The sequence below is a fragment of the Phalacrocorax aristotelis genome, chromosome 10, assembly GCF_949628215.1.
Source record: "Phalacrocorax aristotelis chromosome 10, bGulAri2.1, whole genome shotgun sequence".
NCBI classification, from domain to species: domain Eukaryota; kingdom Metazoa; phylum Chordata; class Aves; order Suliformes; family Phalacrocoracidae; genus Phalacrocorax; species Phalacrocorax aristotelis.
The window spans coordinates 13478094-13498997 of NC_134285.1; the positions used below are offsets into that span (position 1 = coordinate 13478094).

The window sequence follows — 20904 nt, forward strand, 5'->3', positions numbered from 1 at the left end:
TTTTATAATGCTGCATTGTTGCTATTCCCCACCTCCATACAAAGCAGGATGCCAAGGGAAGGCAACTCTGAAAGGGACCTTCGGCAATGACTGTCACTCCTGAGTGATATTCTTGCTACTCAGCACAAAGCCTTAATGCATTTACAGTCCATCAAGGGCTACCCATCATTCCTTCTGTCTCCTCCCGCATGTTTGAACTCTTCTATATTGTGTTCGTGTCAATTAAATTCAGAAAATTGTGTTCAAATGACACCAAGGTTTTGACACAAAGTTTCAAAAGCAGTCACTAAGCAAGGTAGCACCAAGAGCTGATATTTCATCACTTTCCTCCTACTACAGCTACAAAAGAGTTGGTTGTAACTGGGAGAGAAGATACCAGCTGAGCCCCTTCCTACCATTCAGAGAGCAGTCACCATTCAAAATATACCTGTGGAGACAATTACGGGTATCTCCATGGGCTTTATTTCACAAAGGACAATAAGAGTTGATGCTGTCTCCAGGTATCACAGTCTTCTTGGTGATCTGCTCTGCTTAGACCAAGCAGATCCACTGCTCCCCTTTCCTCTTTGAGAGAGGGATGTCCAAGGAAGGAGCTGATCCTGTGCACCGCTTGGTGTCTGCTGGGTATCATCAGGGACATCTGTTTCGTTTCACATTTGCAGGTGATCAGATTTTTATACAGATCCTGAGTTTATAAGGTTTTATTTTTTTATCATTCCAAAGTTTAAATTTTTTTTTCTCCAAGAAACAAGGCAGAAAAATATGGTGATATTATGGCATTTGCAATTTTATCATAATAAGAATTTTTTTTTTGCTAGTTGGCAGATATCGATACTAACAGCATCATGATACATTCAAATAGATTAGTTTAACTGCTTCTATTTCGCTTCTAGTTATCTTTGGGTTTTTTGCACTGCCATCACAGGAATCAGTCACAGACCCTCAACATTTATTTCAGGATGAATTACAATGTTATTCTTTGGAGAATTTTTCTACTTTCATGTCAGCTGTAGCGCCTGTTCCCATTGCTGAAAGGAAGAAAGCTGTGCTGTGAAAATGTTGGACTGAGTTAGTCATTCAAACTGACTTTGAATTTCAAACTTAGACCCTCACATTTTCAAAATTTATTTCAAAAATATGCTTTAAACCAGTATTTTTGTCTTACTTTCAAATATCAGTGGGTTTTTTAGATGTATTCCTTTATCAAAATCCAGTATAAGTTTGTAGTATATAATTACTGACAGGTAAACAAATAATATGAAATTATAATAAATAAAAAATGAAATACATTTGAAAATGAGATTACAATACTTTGAAAAGTCAATTCCTGCATTAAAAATGTAAATATTCTGAGTGTATTACATGCTGAAACTTTTATTTCAGTGCTTTTCACTTTGTAGGACATTTTCCATTGCAAATTCTCTAACAAAAAAGAAAAAAATAATTAAAATAGCAACTGGCAGTAGAAAAATCTTTTGACAAAAATATCCAGCTGGTCTGAATTTTCAGTTTATAATATTTGGGGGTTTTTTTTGTCTCTTTGCCTTTAAAGCCCTTCCCCCGCCCCCTCCCAGTGAGGTTCCCCACACAATGGTATGTCAAGGAAATAATCCCTGTAAAAAGACCTTAAATGACAGATAACCCCCAAAACACTCAAAAAAAAGAGAGGCTGCTGAGCAATGAATATGAGCTGTCTTTTCTTTTTCCTCCACAGAGTCAAGAGCTGCCACACAAGGAAGAATGATTCCTCTACATGTTTCAAGAGGTTTCTAAGCCAAGAAAGACCATTTGTGCTCTCCAAAGCATCAGGATGGGAAGGGTTGGTATGAGGCTGGACCACAGAGCAGGGTCCCCTCTGTCCCCCACCCAGTCCCAACCCTGCCTGGGGTATCTTGGATGAAGAAGCGTGTTGTATGGTGCTGCCTGAGGATGGCTCAAGTAAGCGGCTGCAATGGTCCCACCATTACCAGGAGGGCTAGCTCAGTGGGAGAAAAAGAAAATGGACTGCCAAAGAGGGGCTTTGAAGTCAGGCATGCTTCTGCAGCATGTGTGCTCCATGGTGTGACAGCCAGGCAGGAGAGAGGGCTGGCATGACAAATGCCCATTAAGGAATCAAAAGAGCGTATGGCTCATCACTGCTTTGATCCTGTCTTCAAAGACATCCTGTGAGCCTCCTCTTCTTCTGCAAGACAAAGCCCATGCAGATAATTATGCGGCATGTATGCGGCATTGCTGGGGCTGTGGGATGGGGCAGGAGTCAAAGTGGGGAGAGGTAGGGCTCTTCCAGCTGCCCATGTGGGGGTCCCTTTCAGCCCCAGCCCACTTAAAAGATCAATGCTGGCTTTTTTGGCTACAAACACAGAGCCAAAGCCATACGGTTTATGAATTTGGTCCTAAGCCCATGGAATTGCACAGAAGAAGGTCTGGAAGGAGATTACTGGGGCTGCCCCTGTGCTCCAAGGTTGGTGTTGCTTCCCTCCAGCCTTCAAGGACACCCCTTTCATGGTTATGGTTGCTGAGTGCAATCAGGCCACCAGCTTTTCCTCCAGCTGCTGGCAGGGTCTTACTGCAGCCCGAGGAGGTCATTTCAACTTGCTTACAACTCTTGCCTGTGGCACAAGTGGGTTTGGGTGACCCAGGGGTGACTTGTCCCCTCTGCTGCAGGCACCATGGCCAGCACAGCTTGACCCAGGCCCAGGGAACAACCGTGTCGCTGTATGCTGAGGGAGACTGGACCGCTGGGAGCCGTGGGAAAAACCGTCTCTTGAGGTGAATGGAAAATTGTTTTCAAGGCTAATTATGTCCTTTTGCTGGCAGAGATGCCTGTAGCATCCAAAAGGCCGAGACGACGCATTGATGAACACTCAGTCAACCAGCAAATCTTGCAGGGTGTTGACTTTTTCTTACCTCTGACCTGAACCATGTTTAACTGAAGGCAAAAATTTCCACATGCTGCCCTTGTCAGCTACTCCGTTCGAAATGGTAGAAGGTAATGTCAGGCTGACTTGAACTGCAGCAGCTGGGGTCAGCAGCATCTGGGGGATGGTTTCTTTGTTCCACCCCAGGACCGGTCCTACAGTGGTGGCACCAGGATGCCCTGTGGCTGCCTGAGGACACGCTGTTCGTAGACACATAAATGTCTTCTTGCTAAAAATGTTTACTAAAGGAGCCTGGATGGCCTTTTCATCTAAACTGCTGGAAACAGGTTAGCATCATGTACATCAGCACTGCCTCATTCTCAGATCTCTGTGAGAAATGACAAAGCATGGCCTAAATCTATTCCCTTAACTTCCTTTCAAGCCATTTTCAAGGTCTTTGAAATATTACAGTTTTACTCATACCACCTTAATGCAATGAAGTTTTCAAGAAAAAAAGGTCACAGTGCTTGAATAGCTCTGGGTTTTAATACAATGAGGTATTTCCATAGCGTTTCTGTCACTGGCAGCACAAGGAGCACACACAGTTACAGGAGCTCTCCAATATGCTAACAGGCTAATGGATGTGAGCGCACTTCATCCACCTCAGTCATACAAAGAAAATGCTGTCTTTCAATCTCACAAGATAGTCTTTCATAAGATAGAAGATCTCAGGGTATTATGGACAAGATTCTCACTCTGCAAAAAAATTTTAATGGTTTCTGCAAGGACGATTCATCAGCCAGCCACACGGCAACACGGCACAGGGACACGCAGGTATAATGCACAGTGCGCCACCACTGGTTGTTTCTTAATAAGAGCATAAATACAAAAATATCCTAGGAGAGTTATAAAGATCAGTTATAACTGTTTGCCTTTGAATGATTAGAAAGCCTGAGTCAGCCAATGGAGCACTCATATTTGTCACGCACTTGTCTGGAGGCACATCGCGAGCGGCGGGGATCTTGCACTGGTCCCATAACAGCATCCTCGGGCTCTGCACACCCCAGGTGCTGGCGGGGTGAGCGCACGCTGCCCTGTCCTGCCAGGCTGTGCCGGGGAGCCAGGCTGCCATGGAGCCAGCGGAGATGGATGTGTGCACCAGGGAGCCTTATATACTCTGCCTGAGAAGGAATTTATTTCACTCATTGCGTTTTCACAGCAGAACGGCACTTAGAGACCTACCTGCAGCCCTTTTACTGAAACTTACCCTTGTACTCATCTGGACACCAGTCCCTCTGTACATCAGGAGGGGAATAGAAATAAGCCTCCTTACTCTACGTGTCCAGCCAAAAAGCATCAACCATCAGTGCTGTTTAAACCTGGAATATCAAATATCTTTGTTAACTAGTTGGGAACACATGAAGGTTAAAAACTGACTGCAGAAAGCACTCAGGACATTTGTATTCAGCGTATATATGTAGACACACACACACACACACAGAGAGTACTCAGTGAACATCATTAAAGGGCTCCAAGACAACGAGGCTAAATTTAAAGTGTGCATGGTTTATTGATACACTGTTTTAGGCTTGATTATAGCTTTCTCTATATTTTTCCCTGACTGGCTGTGTCTCCTTACAGTCCATACCCAGACTTGACCTGAGCTGGCATCAATGAAAGCCTAGGAGTGCATTAGTCTTTTACAGTTAACATTCTCATTTTCTACAGGCTGTTGCGAAGGCACTAATGGTTCATATCTTTTGAATAAAACATGTCACTATAGTCCTTCTCAAATCATGGGTAATTACAACTATCATTGTCATAATACAAATTCTCTTGTAGGGAAGTTCATGTATTGTAAAGTTATATTAGGCTCAGCATCGACGTCAATTCTTTCTCTGCAATTATAAAGCATATAAAATACTAAAATGCAGTTAGAGTTATTACAAAATTTTTAGAAGTTTAAGAATGGCTTTCCAATTTCAGTCAGTCAGACATGCTGTTGAAAATGAAGAGTTGCGTGAGGGTGGGAAACCTTAGTAAAAAAAATTGGGTTTTAGCAAATATTTTCTCAGTGACAGAAAACGTGTCTTTTTCTATATGAAAAGAAAAACCAACAAACAAACCCTAGAGGTTTCACAAGACTGCAAACATTCTGCCACTGCCATTTAATCAAAAAAGAATTATTTAGAAAGCAATAAGTCAATGAGTGGTGTGTGGCATACAACGGAGTTGTAGTTTTCTGGTTCCCTCCCTGAAAACACTCACAATGGTGGCAAATGCAACAATTGTAACTGGAACCAGTAATTTCACAACAAAACTGCTAAAAAGTGGGAACCTTTCTACACTGTCTTCCCTTGAAAAACTAAATAACTGATTGCCAGTTATTTGTTAGTGAGAGCGAGAGCTTGTCTTCCCATCACCTGACAAGGCAGAAGGCCTGGCCAAGCTCCAAATGAAATAATCGTGCTGCAGCATCCTTGGCTTCCCTGAGCACGGCATTGGATGCTGAGTGAAAGGCTAAGGGAATAAAGGCCCCCATCCTATACCTCTGAGGAGCCAAACAGAGGGTGAGGGTTGAAAGCCACAGAGACTCCAGATTCAAAGGTATGTGCTCATGTAAGTGCTCGGACAGCCCTCCTGAGATCTGTCTTTGGCATTCTGATGTTGTGCACATCGATGGAAAAAAACAACAAAACAAATTGCTTTGACCTGCTCACTGCAGAGACATCTCTCCCTGCTGCAGGGACCAGAGGGTGCTTTTGGCATCCCAACAGGGAGTCTAAAGTCAGGCAGGATAAATCCACGTCTGGCTGTGTTTGAGGATGCTAGTCTGATGCCTGATCTGCACCGGCATGGCATGTGAGGCTGTGTCCATCCCGGGGTGGCTGCTGGCTGTCTGCACTGGGTGGCTGCTGGCAGGGTGGTCCAGGGCATGCAGGGCTCTCTCCCAGCCTGGCAGGGCAGGACTGTGCCCGCGGCTGTATCTGAGTCTGCTTCTCACTGATCCAGAGAGATGAGGGATCAGCCAGTCTGTGAAAACTCAGCCCTGTGGCTATCTGCAATTGCTTCCATTTTCATACTTTACAAAACCTCAAGTCCATCCAGAGGTGGTTCCCGCATGTGAGTTAGTCAAGAGCCAAGCCGAAGAAGACATCAAATGCTGTGTGCACCAGAAATTGCAGGCAGCAGACCTTCATTGTCTATGCCATAGGCCACTATTGACTTTCTATTTCTGTATTATATTTTTATCCCCAGCCAAGGAACAGAAACCGGCAGAAACTGATTCCTCACACTTTTACAGAGTCACAGACCTGCAATGCTAAGTTTTCAGGAGCTACATAGGAAGGGTGGGCTCAAGGTACAGTATGTATCATCTGAAGTTCATTGCAAGTCCATCCAACATGTAGTGGCAGCTTTCATTAGGTTTTGCTGTGAAGAAGCTTCACAGGAGACAGGAAAAGAAAGTGGGAAAATTATGAAGTTTGACAGTGATTAAAAGCATTATCTATCCCCTTCCTATGGTACTAAAGAGCCATTAATCACAGTGCAGATATGGATTTATGTAGTGCTCAGCGGTGACTATGAAGGAAATAATGCTGACTCTCCTGAAAAAAAAAAAAATCCAAGGTTAAGGATCTTCTCTGAAGTGCTCAGAGGACTTGCAGCTCCCTGGCCCTATCAGTCACCGGGAAAAAGTCCTGCTGTCCTGAGTGTTGCTACAGCCACCATTGCTGCTGCTTTACTTGGGAAAGCGGGCAAGATGGGGCTCAGGCGCCCCGGACAGCCCCTGTCCTCGGCAGCCCAGCTGCTTGGGGCACCATGTGTGCCACTCCACTGCTGCCTCCAGGGCACCATTTCCCTGCTGCTTCTTTCACCGGAGTCTTGCAAAACACACAGCAAATTACATTTATGCCTTTTAAATTTTTTTTTCCAAGGTGTCTCTTACCTGGTGTTTAATACACATTTTTTCCCCATTTAGCACGGAGAAGTTTTATCAAGGACAAAATTACCAAGTTCTGCCTTTAACTAGACTTCAGCAAAGCCCTCGTACTCTAGGTCTGTGTTCTTACAAGCACATGGGTGTGCAATGCCCTGCTGCAGGCTCTTTCAATGGAACAGTCCTAAGAGATAAATGAAACCTCTCATCAGGGATAATCATTCTCATCTTTAAGAAACCCAGTGAAAGCTGAGGACAAGTGGAACCAGAGTGTGATGAATTGGGGGAAAAGTTTGTGTCAGCTAATTAAAATCAGACATACTCTGGAACAAGTCTGCTGTTCTGAGTTAAGAGTTGATTTAAAAGCATATCACAGTTTATACACTGATTCTCTGGTTTTGGCAGGGTGCACGAATTTAGCAGAGGCAGCTTGAAAACTAGTTAAATTAGACTCTCTACCTCTACTCCCTTTTCCCATCAAAGGCTTCACACTTATTGGACAAGTGAACTGCAAATTAACTACTGTTGCATAATTTCTGTAAGCATTTTTGTAGAAATATTAATTTTTGGAAAATCGAAGCATTTTCCAGCTTATTCTGTCAAACACAAACCTAGCAGATTCCAGTAAATTCATTTCCAGAAAGCATACAAATATGGAACACTGATAACACCTCATTGATAAAGGTTGCTTTTTTTTCTGTGTTTTAAAGTGAACATTAATTTAAGGTCATTACATGCTCATTACATTTTTCATTTTTAAAATAAATTACTATTGGGAATATAAAAATCATGAAACTGCTGTTGCTTACACACTAATCCAACAGTACTTTATTTTGCAGTTTTCTAAAAGGGGAGAAAAAGCCACAGCTGTACAAAAATACCCAGATAGACTTGAAGTTTGCACTGAACGAAAGTTTCCCTGAGAGCAATCTGTTGTTCTGCAACAGTGATTATTTTACCTTTGTGTTTTTGAAAGTTGCTGTGGAAAATATTAAGAACATAAAGTACCACTGAAACCTTGAATTGCCTTGTTTGGCCGACTTGAGTTCCAAAATTACGTTTTGATGCTATAGTCCTCTTTTCAGTCTTTAATTCAGCTGAGACTGCTCAGACATTATGAATTCACACTAATATATTTCACAGACTATCTTTGGAGAAACAGGCTTTTAAAGCAGCTGTCTTTTTACAATGTGTTTATGCCTCCTTTTTTTTGGATCTAATGCATAACATTTGGGGAGGGGAGATACTACTGCCTTTATGGAAAGGACGAAAGAGCTTTCATTTCTGCTCTTGGTCCATCCTGATACTCTGCCTGCAGAAAAAAAAACACTTCCAGCCTCTCACACAGCTACACAGAGTCTAAAACATTGGTGCCTTGAATGCAATTAACATTTTTTTAAACAATGGAGATTAATGCCCTGATCTATCAACAAAACTTAAATATTAATAATTATTAATAGAAGATTATAGAACAATAACAACAAAACATAAATTCTTTGATAGACACCAGTGAACTTAGACATATGCTTGAAGTTAAGTGAGTATTTAGAGCCTTTCTGCATTGAGGTGTGAACAGGCAAAAGTGTCTGGAGCAGTGGGAAGTATGAGAAGTTTGGTTTGAAAATGAAAGGTAAGCCTGCATTTTCTCATCAACCTACAGGCACACATTGGCACTGCTGTTGGGTAATGTTTTAGACAGAAATAAAATCTGACATTTGATCTGCATTTCAAGCTTAAGTGCAAAGTAGATTTATCTGAATTCAGGCCTTCCCTGAGCCACTGGCTCCAGTGATCCTGTGGCCAGTTTTGAACATTGGGTTAAATGTTGTACTTCTAGAAATTGGGGAGAAATATTTATGTGAGGAAATATACAAAAGAAAAATGAAACAGTGTCATGGGAAACAAAGCCAAAAGGCTGGAAAAGGCAGCTGCTCAGCAGTATAGTGTGTAATAACTTCTAGTAGGTAAAAATGAAAATTATAAACAAAATCCAAAGTGCAGTGACTAGAACGTGAGCTGTGGCAGATCCCCCTGACAGCCACCATGCCCCCCACCGGGCCAGCATGCTTCCAGAGGAGCTGGATCTGTATGGTGTCTTCTGGAGCTGCCCTGTTTCTGATCAAAACCCTCTCCATACCCCAGCAACAGCCCTGAGGTCTCCAAATCACGAGCTGCCTGGGTCCCCTGCTCTTCTCCTTGCCAGTGTTTGCTGCACGCACTACAAGAGAGGACTCATTAACACACAGCTAGTGATGTCAGGCTTGTAGTAGGAAATCTAAGCGGTCACATAATACCTAAGTTAATGCGTTCCTTTATATGATTCATCAGATGAATCACTAGACCTTTTAATTTACAATTCACCTTTCTGATTTATTTTGGTTTTGTCATACTGCTATTAAAGGCACTCGTGTTCACTGTGCACACCAAGCTAAAAAAAAAAACAACATTATAAAAGCCTCAGCTGTTAAATAGTAACGTGTTGATAAAATGACTGCAACAGAGCAGATGGGTTCTCACCACTGTGCATGTTGGCCCAGGGCTCCTGGTAAATATAGAAGAGCGATTTCTGTCATTCTGTCGGGGGTATTTATATACTGCCAGCCACCATCCTAGCAAGGGCAGAGTAGTATTAACGTTCTTCTCCAGTGTGGTTTCTCTTGATCATCGAAAAGCTTTGCTCTGGCATGCCAAAGAAGTCACATAAAAAGATAGATGGTAAATAAATTAAATGAATGTAAGGTAATGAACCATCCAGATATGAAACTCTGGGCCTCTCTACCTTCCTGCTTCCAAGAGGCACAACAGAAATCTGAGCTTCAAAGGGAATACCTTCAAATATAACGTTTACTGGAGAAAGATGGGGAATGACAGAAGTAACTATTGTAGATAAGATAAACTGAAATTTTCTATTATTGGTGGTTTTTTTTGTATTAAAGAATCACAGAGACAACATAATAAAACCAGGTAATCAGAAATACTTCTTTTCACCATAAGCTTTTAGTTCTGATACTGCCTATGACTGGGTGACAGTGAATTCAAGAGGCCAGCAGAGCGCAAGGAGGGCTAGAAGTGCTGGAGAAGTGAGGGCTGGCTGCACTTAACATCTACAGCTTACCAGAGATTTGTTTTTTAATTAAAAAAATAAAAAGAAAAAGGGAAAAACCATCACTGTGCATGTATTCTTGTCTCAAGACTTAATCATATTACTTTTAGAGTTTGAAAACATTCAAAATCCCTGGAGAGAAAAATAAGAAGCCTTGGACTTTTCAGAAGAAAAATATTTAAAGATGTCAGTCCCTCACCGGATCGTGTGGTATGGTAAGTACAAAGACCAGAATTGTATGATGCTGAAAAAATTAAAGATTAATCTATACACCTCACCTGCCTGCACCTAAAGCATTTTGCAAGTGCTTGTGAGCTGCTTGCAAAAGCAGCTCAGCAGTGGTGCAGAGCAACACCACTGGAGCAGTGCTGTTACAGGCCTTTTCTTGGTTAGTGACATCATTAGCAAGTCCTGTCAGCCTGTAAAATGTTAGCAATACAAGGGATTGAATGAAATTCTGTTTTGCTGAGAGACACCCTTTTGATTTAGATCTTGCCAGATATCAACCTGGGAATGGCACTGCTAGAGTCAGGGAGCAAAAACCTAAGATGAGGAGGACAAAAGCACTGCTGTCGAGACAACAGATAATGGCGATTTTGGATTGCCAATTATCAATGCATAGCTTTGGGTTGGAATTATTACTTTTAATTGAAATTAGCATGAAGATTTTCCCAGTGTTTCTCTCAGGGCAAAACTGCAGTTTGTGACCCTAAGGGGGACACAGTGCCCTGGGGCAAAGGCAGCATGTTCAGGGCTCTGGGCTCAAGGAGGATCAACAACTGGCACAGATGCATTATGGTTGCCTCTGACCCAGCAGTCAGAGCAGGACATCCCTGAGGTGGGGAATGCAATTTTGTTCCCTCTGCCAGGGGTGTCTGACCCTAATTCAGCTGAGGGGCAGGATGTTCAGGAGATGGACCAAACCTATGAAGGCCTGGGTCTCCTCTGCTCTGATTTTTGCTTGCAACGGGGAATTTTCCCTGGGCTGGCTCTACCAGGAGTTCCTGGGCCAATACACTCTGCCCTTGATAGGATAGTGACTGGCAGTATATAAATACCTCCTGAGGGCAAGATGATGGGGGTAAGAAGCTCTGCTGCAGCTCTCCCTTCCTTCCCAGACATGCCTCTCTTGGGGGGTCACAGACCTCTAGGCAGATTTTGGTACCTCCAGAATATGAGAGGAAGGGATTTCTCCCCCTTTTGAAGAAAAATATTTTCACCATTTTTTTAAATGAATAAGAGATACATGGTTTAATAAGTAATATGTGGATTTTTATCTTTGACCTGTTTGCCTTCTCCCTCTGAAGGAAGCCTCTCACCCAGATGCAGAGGTTCACTTCCCACCACTCCTCTGAGCGTCAACTTTGTCCTGCTCAGAGCAAATTCTAGAAGGGCCCTTTATATTTACTTGCCCCTGAAAGTAATTTCTCAGGACTCTTACTCGTATGGTATCTTTTGTGTTGGTGTTATAATGAGCAGGAAAATAAATCCCTTCTTGGGTACAGAAAGATTTTTCAAAAAAGCCTGATAACCCTCATATTTGTGAGCATCAAATTCTTTTTTGGACAACAAGACCCAAAAACTATTTTCAATTTTGATGACAGGCATACGTAAAATCAGTGGTCCCTTATCATTTCAGGAATTCACTCTGCTGCACCTTCGTCTTAGGGCAAATGTTTATGAAATAAGCTTATCCTTATCTTCTGAAACAGGCTTCTTGGTTAAAGGAAGCTAGTGCCTTTGCTTTTGATGCCATCTTTCCGTTGGTCTTAATGGAGAAACTCAACTTCTGAAAGTTTATAACCCACTCAGGCATGACATCTCTGAGAATCCACTGAATTCCTTCTGATTTGGCATTTGGGTTGTGGCTGGTTTTGTTTTTGTTTTTGAACTTATAACTTTCCTGTAGTCTGGACTAATATTATAAAAACCTGCCTAAAAGGACAATGGGATTAGAAAACTTTCTTTAACTTCAAGCCTGAATACCACTTAAATTTTTTTTCTAATGGTGGTTCAATAAGGATAGTTTCCAGTTTGAACTTGTCACACTGCCTTCCTTCTTGTGGGATTTGAAAGCATCTGCTTGTTTCTTCTAGGGAAACATAAATGCATCAGTGCACCTACATTTCCCCTCCCACTTCTGAACAAAACAAAATACCAAAGAAACAAACCCAAACCCAATCAAGCAGGAAAACAGAAGAGTCTTTTATGGGCAGTGGAAAACTAGTCTGTTCCTCTCAGCACCTCCCATGTACCCAGAAAATACACCCAGAGTGTTTCTAAAGAAGATACTTGCACTGTAATGGAAGAAGCCATGCTATTTTGAACCTATATGATGAAAACCTCTTCTCTTAAGACCGTTTGCTGGGGGAAGACAAATGTGACTGATGTGCAGTGTATGATACAGAAGTCCCAGTGACTTTGAGACACCACAGTAGTTCCATGTATGCCAATGAAAATACAGCCCCCAAAGATGATTTAACATTAACCAGCAGCAAAAGCTGCCTGGACGTCAGTGACAGCTGTGGGAGAGCTTTGGGAACAGGCAGTAACAGGCAGTGTATGCCGCGAGTTGCTCTCCCCCAGAAAATTGCTATCCATCTTCACAGCTGCTAAAACACCTTCCAGCTTCCCAGAGGGAAATATTTATTGCCCCAAGTGGCAAAGAACTTCTGATAATCACCTATCTGTCTATCTGTCTTTGTACCTGCCCATCAAAGACAGGAAAGGGTATAGGCATGCCCATTCTTATGAAAGCACTAGAATCCACATTCCTTCTTTTCAAAAACCACAAATTTTCATTCAAAGGAGAAATTAAATCTAACTGGACTTCATTCTTTAGACAGTTTTGTTTTCCTAACACTTCTAACTCTTAGAAAAAGCTCAGTATGCGCAGCCTAGGAACTGAGCCATGAACACAGAGCTTGGGTAAATACCAGTCATTCTGTTCTGTTTTTCCTTTCTTTTCTCCTGAAAAGATAAAATTATCACATTCATGCAGATGCCCCATTTTCTGAGGTAGCTGCAATCAGATGTGTTGCACGTCTCCCTCTTGGAAATGGCAGCAGCTACACCCATTTGCAGGTTAAAAGACAGTCAGTCCCTCTCAGATGGCTTCCAGTCTTTCACAGACCTAATAAAATAGCACATTCCTCAAAGCAGAATTTATGCATCTGGAGTCTTTCAGGTATAAAACTATTGTGTGCTGTCCCTAGCAGAAGAGGTCTTTGCTTCAGCTTATTATTTTTCCTTGAAATCAGATCTTTTCTAACTAGGTTTGACTTCAGTTTTGTGTCTCTGCGGAAGGTGCGCTATCATCCAGCATAACTCTAAGCTTAGCAGAAAGGTAAACTAGGCTGAGGGATCCAGCATGGAAAGAGACCACAGGCTACACTTGGCAGCCTGAATAGGCAGTGGTAAGGTGGGCCATGCCAATCTGCTTCCTGCTAGCAGGGAGAGCTGGGAGCTGAGCTGGCAGCAAGTCCCCAGTGGCCCTGTACCACCTGCAGTACGCTGCCGGATGGCCCTGTGCTGCCTGCAGTGCCCTGCAAGGGCTCCTGAAGCCTCTGAATCCCTGCCTCCCTGTGACTGTTCAAAACTTGCTGCTCTGACACAATGAGATCACTTGTGCTTCAGCAAAGGAATTTATCAAAACTACTGATGCATCACTACCAGTAATCCTAAAGGAGAAGCAGATGTCCTTTCCTGCTTCACAGGTGCCTGTGCGCTCTTGCTCAAAGATGGGACTGACCTAACACTGCTGTCATTTTACAAAAATCATGTTCTAGTCTAAATCAGGACTTGGAAAACAAATCCTCTCTGTAACTGTATAGACCAGGGCATAGGCTAATAGAGGAATGGTCTGATGCCTGATGCTTCAATACTGCTTTCTGTGCCAGGCTATCACAACCTCATGCAGCTGTAAGCGCACCACTTGTGACAGGCAGAAAAATCAGAGCTGAAACTCTGAGCAAGCAGAGCTCAGAAATATTTGTTAGCCCTTAATGAAGACTGACTGGTTATTAAAAGAGATGTTATAGTTTTGCTTTAAAAATACTTAAGCTCAAAGCTGAATTCAGTATTTCTTGATCCATTATAATTGAATCTGCTTGACAGAGAAGTTTTATGAGACTAATTACCTACTGTCTCTACTTCAAGTAAATATTAAAGGCAAGAAAGGTAAACATCAGCTGAAGTATACTATGCAAATAATATGTATAATTACCAGTTAAACCCATGCATTCATAGTCTATTAATCACTATGGGTTTAGATGGCATTTGCAGCAAAGCAAAGGCAGTATGACAGGATGCAACTCTCTGTGTTTTCATCCCTGATTGCAAATAACAAGTCAGAAGAATATATTAACCTGTCTGTATCCTGCGTCTCACCGTTATAACATAAATGGTAAGAAAATACCTTCTTTACCAAAGCCCAGCTGCTTTACTCTTTTCAGGGACTGCTTTTCTAAGAGCGGAGAGTAAGGCTTGGGTCACTGTACACTGCATAAAGCAGAATGAGATTTTTCAGAGGCAGTGGGCTTTAAAGCAAATCTAATCCTACCAACATTAACAAAGTGAAGCCAATTCTGAGCACTTCTTAAAACCCCAATGGTTTTGCTATTGGTTTTCCTGCATAAAAAGATGATTAAGAATTTAACTGAAGAAAAAAAATACTGTAAAAAGCAATGATAGCCTGAGAAATAACTTCATAACAGCATTGCTCATAAAGACAAAACCAAAATACCCCTGATTCATTAAGGTTTTATCCAGAAAGGGATCTGAGGTGAACGAGTGGGGAGACACTGCATTATGAAAGCCAGAAGGGCAAGGATTGTGTGTGTTGGGCTGGGGCAGCTCTGAGATGTGTCAATTGTCCTAAACTTTTGTGGACACTCCTGGTGTAGGGAGATGCTCCCCGGTCCGAGGCAGGTGCCTGCTGCCTCAGTCCCCACTGCCCCAGGGAAGGATTGGGGCTTCGCTGTGCATTTCCCTGAAGCTGGAAGGGTTTCACATTTGTCTGTGCGCTCTACCCCATCCTTCCATCCCTGCAAAATGGAAATGGGCTTCTCATGAAAGAAAGCCAATTCATTATTGAATTGAAATAACAGTTACCTTTACCATGTAGAGTACTTGTTGGTTGTATCACAGTGCTTATACTCATGGGTATTTCATGAATGATGACCATACGTGAATGACTGGCTCTTCTGAATGAAGGCAAAAAAAGGGACATTCACAACTGTCACTGTTACGTCTGGTATGGAGCAGGGAGAAACTGCACAGACCTTGGCCACTGTATGGGCCTTGGCAAGGCAGATAATAGTTCAAAATGAGCCTAGCTATGAAGAGGATAGAGAAAAGGAAGGGGGAAAGAAAGAAAAGGACAACCTTTCCATACTGTTTCAATAAACACTATGCAACATTTTCACTTTTTTAGATGTAGATTCTTTCTTGGAGAGAATATTTAGAAAAAGGGATTCAGATAACCCTTTTCCTCTTCCTTCTCCCTCTCCTTTTCCTGTGGGAAAGTGTTTATCGAGCTACGTGAAATCCTGGCATCTATTTCTCACCTTCTCATGTTACAGGAGATTTGGTTCAGCTATTAACCTCTTCTCAGATGGACCGCAGTTTCAGTTTCTCTCTTGGCATCAGTAGTTTTGAATAAGAACAAACTTCATCCTCGGCAGGTGTCCTACATTTCAGACTTCAGCACTGTGTCTCCATGGCTAACCTTGTGTATCCAGCAGCAGCTCCTCAGCAATCAGGCACAGCTATGCTATTTTTGGCAGCCTGTGTCGCCAGGGTCCCTTCCCCAGCGCAGAGGAGAGCTGGCTGCTGGGGTTGTAGTCCACCTGGCTGCGAGCACCGCATCTCCACCAACCCCTCTGTAACTGGGAGCAGAAAGCAGGAGCTCCTAAAAATATATGAAAGGAAACAAGGAGCTAATGCTGCTGGACTGTGTTCTGTGAAGATGCATTATTCATAGTATACAGAGACAAAAGGGGGGGAGAAGATGCCTGGCAAAGCCCCCAGAATGGCTTATTTACCCGTGAGTAAAAACTTAGATTTGTTGACTCCATAAATTTAGCAGGACTCCTGAAATGTCCAGATGTTTCTGAGCAGATGAATAATGTTCTCTTTCTGAAAGCTTACTGAATTTTTTATTATTTTATGCACTATTTGCGTGGGCAGGTCTTCTGAAAGAATAGCAGTAAATAGCAATCTCCGGTGCTGCTACAGGTATCCAGTGAGAGAGGAGAGCCAGAGACACCCAGCTCATCTGGGAGGTCCTAAGGTTGTCCTAAGGGTGACTGGAAGTGGACACCATTGTTAAATAGTCAGAAAAATAAACACTGAATCAATGAATTAAACCTCTCTTAGGAGTCCGAGTGTAGCTGTGCCATAAGTAGAGGAAGGTTGAGCATCGCCAGCTGTGCCCTCAGGCAAAGCGAGGTGGTGTGCTCTTGGACAGCCAGACCTCCAAAAAAGATTTCGGAGTTAAGGCAGAAATTGAGTTAGCCCTCTCTGTTGAACTGATGCTACATTTTTTCAGATTGGAAATAATTTCTTCTCCATGGCAATTCTTTAGTAATGTTGCTCCACTTAGACCAATTTAAACTGGAAGAAAAAGAAAAGATAGAAAAAGAAGCCTATGAGAGTTCTGCCTCAGTAGGACAGCAGGACCAGATTTATACCTTTACCTTGTTCATTGTCTGGAGGGATTACACTTTCATCTGATTATTCTCTCTCTTGTGAGATTCCCTCTACGCTTAAAATGGAAAATGCCACTTACCCTAGGACTGCTGATAGGACTGGGGTGCCTCTTGAACAGTGGTTTTCTGTGTTTAATCTCTCTACTTACACTAACCCCGCACGTTCTCTATCCATGCCTGTAGTGCTGGATTAGTGCCAGCCATAGGTATTTAAAGAATTGAGCCAGCTTACATAACTTTATAATGGATGTATAATTATTTTGCATTTTTCCTTCCAGATTTTGGTTTCTCCTCTTGCTTCTATTGCATGCTGCCTAAAGGCTTCATTTACTTGAATTCTCAATGTTTGTATGTGTGTGCTTTATTTACTGATCACAAAAGAGCCTATAATGATTCTGAGTGTATATATATACGCTTGCTCTGTGTACGTTCATGCTTTTCTACAGCTACACCCACATGCACATATATATATGTATATACATACATATAGCTGTGTGCAGTTAAAATGAGATTGATCTCACTTGTTAAAGACCATTGGCAAGCATTGCAGTACTGCAACCTTGATACACTGTTCACATTTACAGTGGCTGTAAATGCGACTGACTCCAGCCAAGACCGAGCTGACTGTGCTCAGGACTCATGCCCCAGTAGCTGGATATGACAGAGCCTCTCACACCCCCAACCCCAGTTCTCCCATTGCCCTCGTGCTGCCAGCTTTGCATGTGTCAGCTTGTGCAGCTGCAAGCTTGGCTGAAACCTAGCCCCAGTCCAAATCATACACAAGATGCAGCAACAGGATTTGTTACTGCTTTATTTTAAAGCGTAGCTGCAAGAGGAGGAGATGGCATCAGCATCCATGTTTTGTGACTGAGCTAGTGTAGTGGCACGGGAAGTGGCACAACTCCTCCACAGCTCATCCTCCCCCAGCTCCATCCCAAACCCTACCTCCCAAGTCATGCAGCAGGCTCTCTTGAAGCAGGTAGCTGTTCATCACAGCAATGCTTTGCTGCCATGGACCAAAGAAAATGCAGCTTTCATAGGATGTGAAGACAAAGTCAAGGACCCATAGGGCAGAAGAGATTCACAGGACAGACTTTTGAGGAGGGACAGCTCTGTGGCTTAGCAGTCAGTACATTACCCAAGGAAAAGTGAACTTGGGGCTGAGAACACTGCTTAAGCTCATCATATTAAAGCGCTGTTAGGTAAAACCTAGACACCACCCTAGGATGAGAGGCAGGACTTGAAGCCTCTCTTGCCATCTCAGCTTCACCTTCACTGCATCACCACTGACAGCTCTGCTGACTTCATGTAATAATGTACCATTGCCAGGATATCTGTCATTTTTACCGGTTCCTGTAGCTCAGCTACTCAAAACTTCCTGCTAGTGTGATTTACCCTCTCTCCTTCTCATAGATAGCTCCTATCTGCTAATATATACTAACAATTTTCACAGTCGCCTGCTTTCCATCTGTTACAGTTTCACTGCTGTTTTTTTGTCTTACTTCCTCTATGATCTCAGCTTGCTTTTGTTGAAGTTACACACTTTTTAATCCTTACTGTGATTTTTTGACTTTGTAGATATCAAATAAAACATCTCTAAACAGCTCTCAATCACATTTCTCTCTCTTTCAGTTCCTTCTCACAGTTGATTCAATTCATAATGGCTTTCAGGTTGGTAACACTGGGGTTTCAGAGGTGCAGAGATGGTTGGTTGGGATTTTTTCTGATGGTATAAAATGGATGGTATGCAGTCATGCTCTCTTGCACTGAAGTATTTTTTAACTTCCAACCATGTGGTCACTCCTTCAGATGCCGATGTAACACCCCTAGTGCTGGCAGTAACACTTTTTGAGTTACAAAATGTCATTTATAATTTCAAAAAGTTCTGACATTTGAACATTACGCTGTGAGTTCTCCAGCAGCTGCCACTCACCTGGCAGCCCTGCTGAGAGCTCCGTGTTACAGACAGGTGGGGAAGGAGGTGAGGTTCTCAGTTTCTTGTGTGATTTGCGTGTCCTTAGCAGACACCAGGTAATACCTGCTCCGGTGTGTTATTCCTTAGGCCTGTGAGCCGTATGCTTCAGTGTTCTCTGACTCATGTATGGGTAATGCAAAATTTGTTCTAGCATGTGCTGCTTACTTGTTTTTATCCAGCTGATGCTCCCCAAGTTATTAGAACTGTTTTGCACATTTGAGTCACACAAATCTTTTGGGTTTCAGCAGCAGAAAGGTCAAATATGTATTCATAAATTACCAGCTCCTGTTCTTTTTATTTAATCATCAGGCATGTAGTACCTGTGACTAGCAATTAAAAACAATTTGTCTCTTTCACTCTCATGATTGCTTGACCTCAAGTGGAGTTAATTCAAACTTTTAATTCATCCCATGTCTAAAACCTTCCTGCCCTCAGGGGCAGAACAGTTGGAAGGTGTTTCAGGCTTGCCTGAGGACATTTGCATTCAGGATTATGGCTTGACAGGAAACAACTCAAGTGGAGCATACCCAGGTGGCCCAGTCTCCAGAGTCCATGCACTTGATGTGGTTACACCTGATAGAGGAGCTGCAGGCCCTCAGGGTTTTCTTTCGTCACTAAGGAGGAAGGCAAGTGATGCTGAGCAGCACCAGAAGAGCCAGTTGCAGTGTTATGATTGATGGCAGGTCACCTTGGATTAGGCCACAGATATAGGAATTTGCAGAAGAGAAGCCCTGAGGAATCTTGGTAGCACTCAGTAGAAATCCTGCACCTTTTTTATTAGGATGATAAGAGAAATGAAGTGTTAAGTGGGAAGGATGGGTGCTGAAGGCTGCAAGTAAAACACCAACTACTTTACCAGTAGCAGTGGTTCTTTGTGGTGGGTTTAGGTGCCTAAAGAAAAAGGATCACTGAGAGATCAGGTCTATAATGGCACTGAAGAGCCTTCAAAGACAAATGTTAGATAGCTAATTTCCTACAGATCGATGATTTCCTAAGAGAGATTTCATTCTGAGGCAGTGAAAACAAAATTTTCATAGTCAGAGAATTTTTTACTGAAGTGCAAATTGAAACAGCTAAATGGTGTTTATGCATGTGTATGCATATAAATATGTATCAACTTTCCCTCCTCACTTGACATGACTGCAGAAGAAATTCCCATCCTGACTTCTCACACCCACATGAGCACAGGAAGAAGGATTTTAAAGGTTGCTTGAATTTATGTATCCACTGTGAAATTCCTGAGTACTGAAAGTACACTTTGTTGAAGAGATATGAGTGCTGTGTAATCTACCGTTTGAGGGCTTCCAGCTGAAATGTACATCACGTAACACACTTCATTGCGTGGGAGTTCACCTTGCTTATCTTTGGCCAAAGTTTGCAGTGTTATTTGCTGTGCAACAGTTACCCTTTACAATGGAATTAGGAGCATTTAACTGATATTACATAAATGTTAATTAGTGCTCAGGAATCCCTAAAAATCATGGAGGAACTCCGTGCCTTCAACAGGAAAGAATGTGATTGTTTGCTATTAATATTGATAGTATTGCTGTGGCCAATAGATCTTCAGGTATCTAAGCAGCATGATATGCAAAATATGGAGGTATAAATTCAATAGCTTTGAAATACATAATGGAAAGGAACAGAAAATACACAGCTGTTGTAAACCTTTTGTCATTCAGCACCGATAACCTCTTTTCAGAGAAGAACTTTGTGGCTCAGGAGATGCAGCCACATCCCACTGCCTGCCTTCTTCCCAAATCAAATCTGTTTCTGACTGTCTTTGCCCAGACATGACCCCATGTCACCAGTGAAGATGCTGCGCTGACCTGCAGGGGATATCCATGTTCTGTCAATAGCTGTGCTTGGTGCCCAGCTCCCCGGAGCTAGTCCTACTTCGACCCAAGCCTCTGCCTGTGTTGCTATTAGACACGTCATGGGTGGATGAAGCCTCAGAAGCTAAAAGTAGGACTTCTTCTATAGACCAGCCCTGTGCCTTTCACAGAAATAGGCTTGAAAAATTTAATTAGCCCTCTTCTGGTTTCTCTGGGCTCCTGCTTGGGCTGGTCCTGCTTGAGGGGATGCTAAGGCTCATGGAGAAAATATTGCAAAGGCTCAGGCTGAAACTGAATTCAATGCCAGGGATACTCACAAGGGATTTCCACATCATGCAGATTACATATATTAAATTGAATTTTATTTCCTTATTCGTCGACATGATTGGCTTATTGCTGTGTATGTGTAAGTATGAATAGATAAATGTATTTTCCTTAGGCTTTGTGAACACATGTCATAGATTTGACTTTTCTGTCTTGGAGAGC

At 42.6% G+C, this 20904-nt stretch overlaps 1 long non-coding RNA gene across 4 annotated transcripts in view; it reads right to left on the minus strand.

Annotated features, from left to right (window-relative positions):
* Positions 1-448: 448 nt before the first annotated feature.
* Positions 449-20904, minus strand: part of LOC142062639 (uncharacterized) — a 117570-nt gene continuing 97114 nt past the window's right edge. For 2 of the 4 annotated variants that reach the window (XR_012662521.1, XR_012662522.1), the window contains exons 4-6: positions 6173-6301; positions 4126-4237; positions 449-4039 (exon numbers count right to left, since the gene is read on the minus strand). This is a non-coding gene — a long non-coding RNA (uncharacterized LOC142062639). The remainder of the gene's footprint in view (positions 4040-4125; positions 4238-6172; positions 6302-20904) is intronic. The other 2 variants (XR_012662523.1, XR_012662524.1) reach the window with 2 other exon arrangements.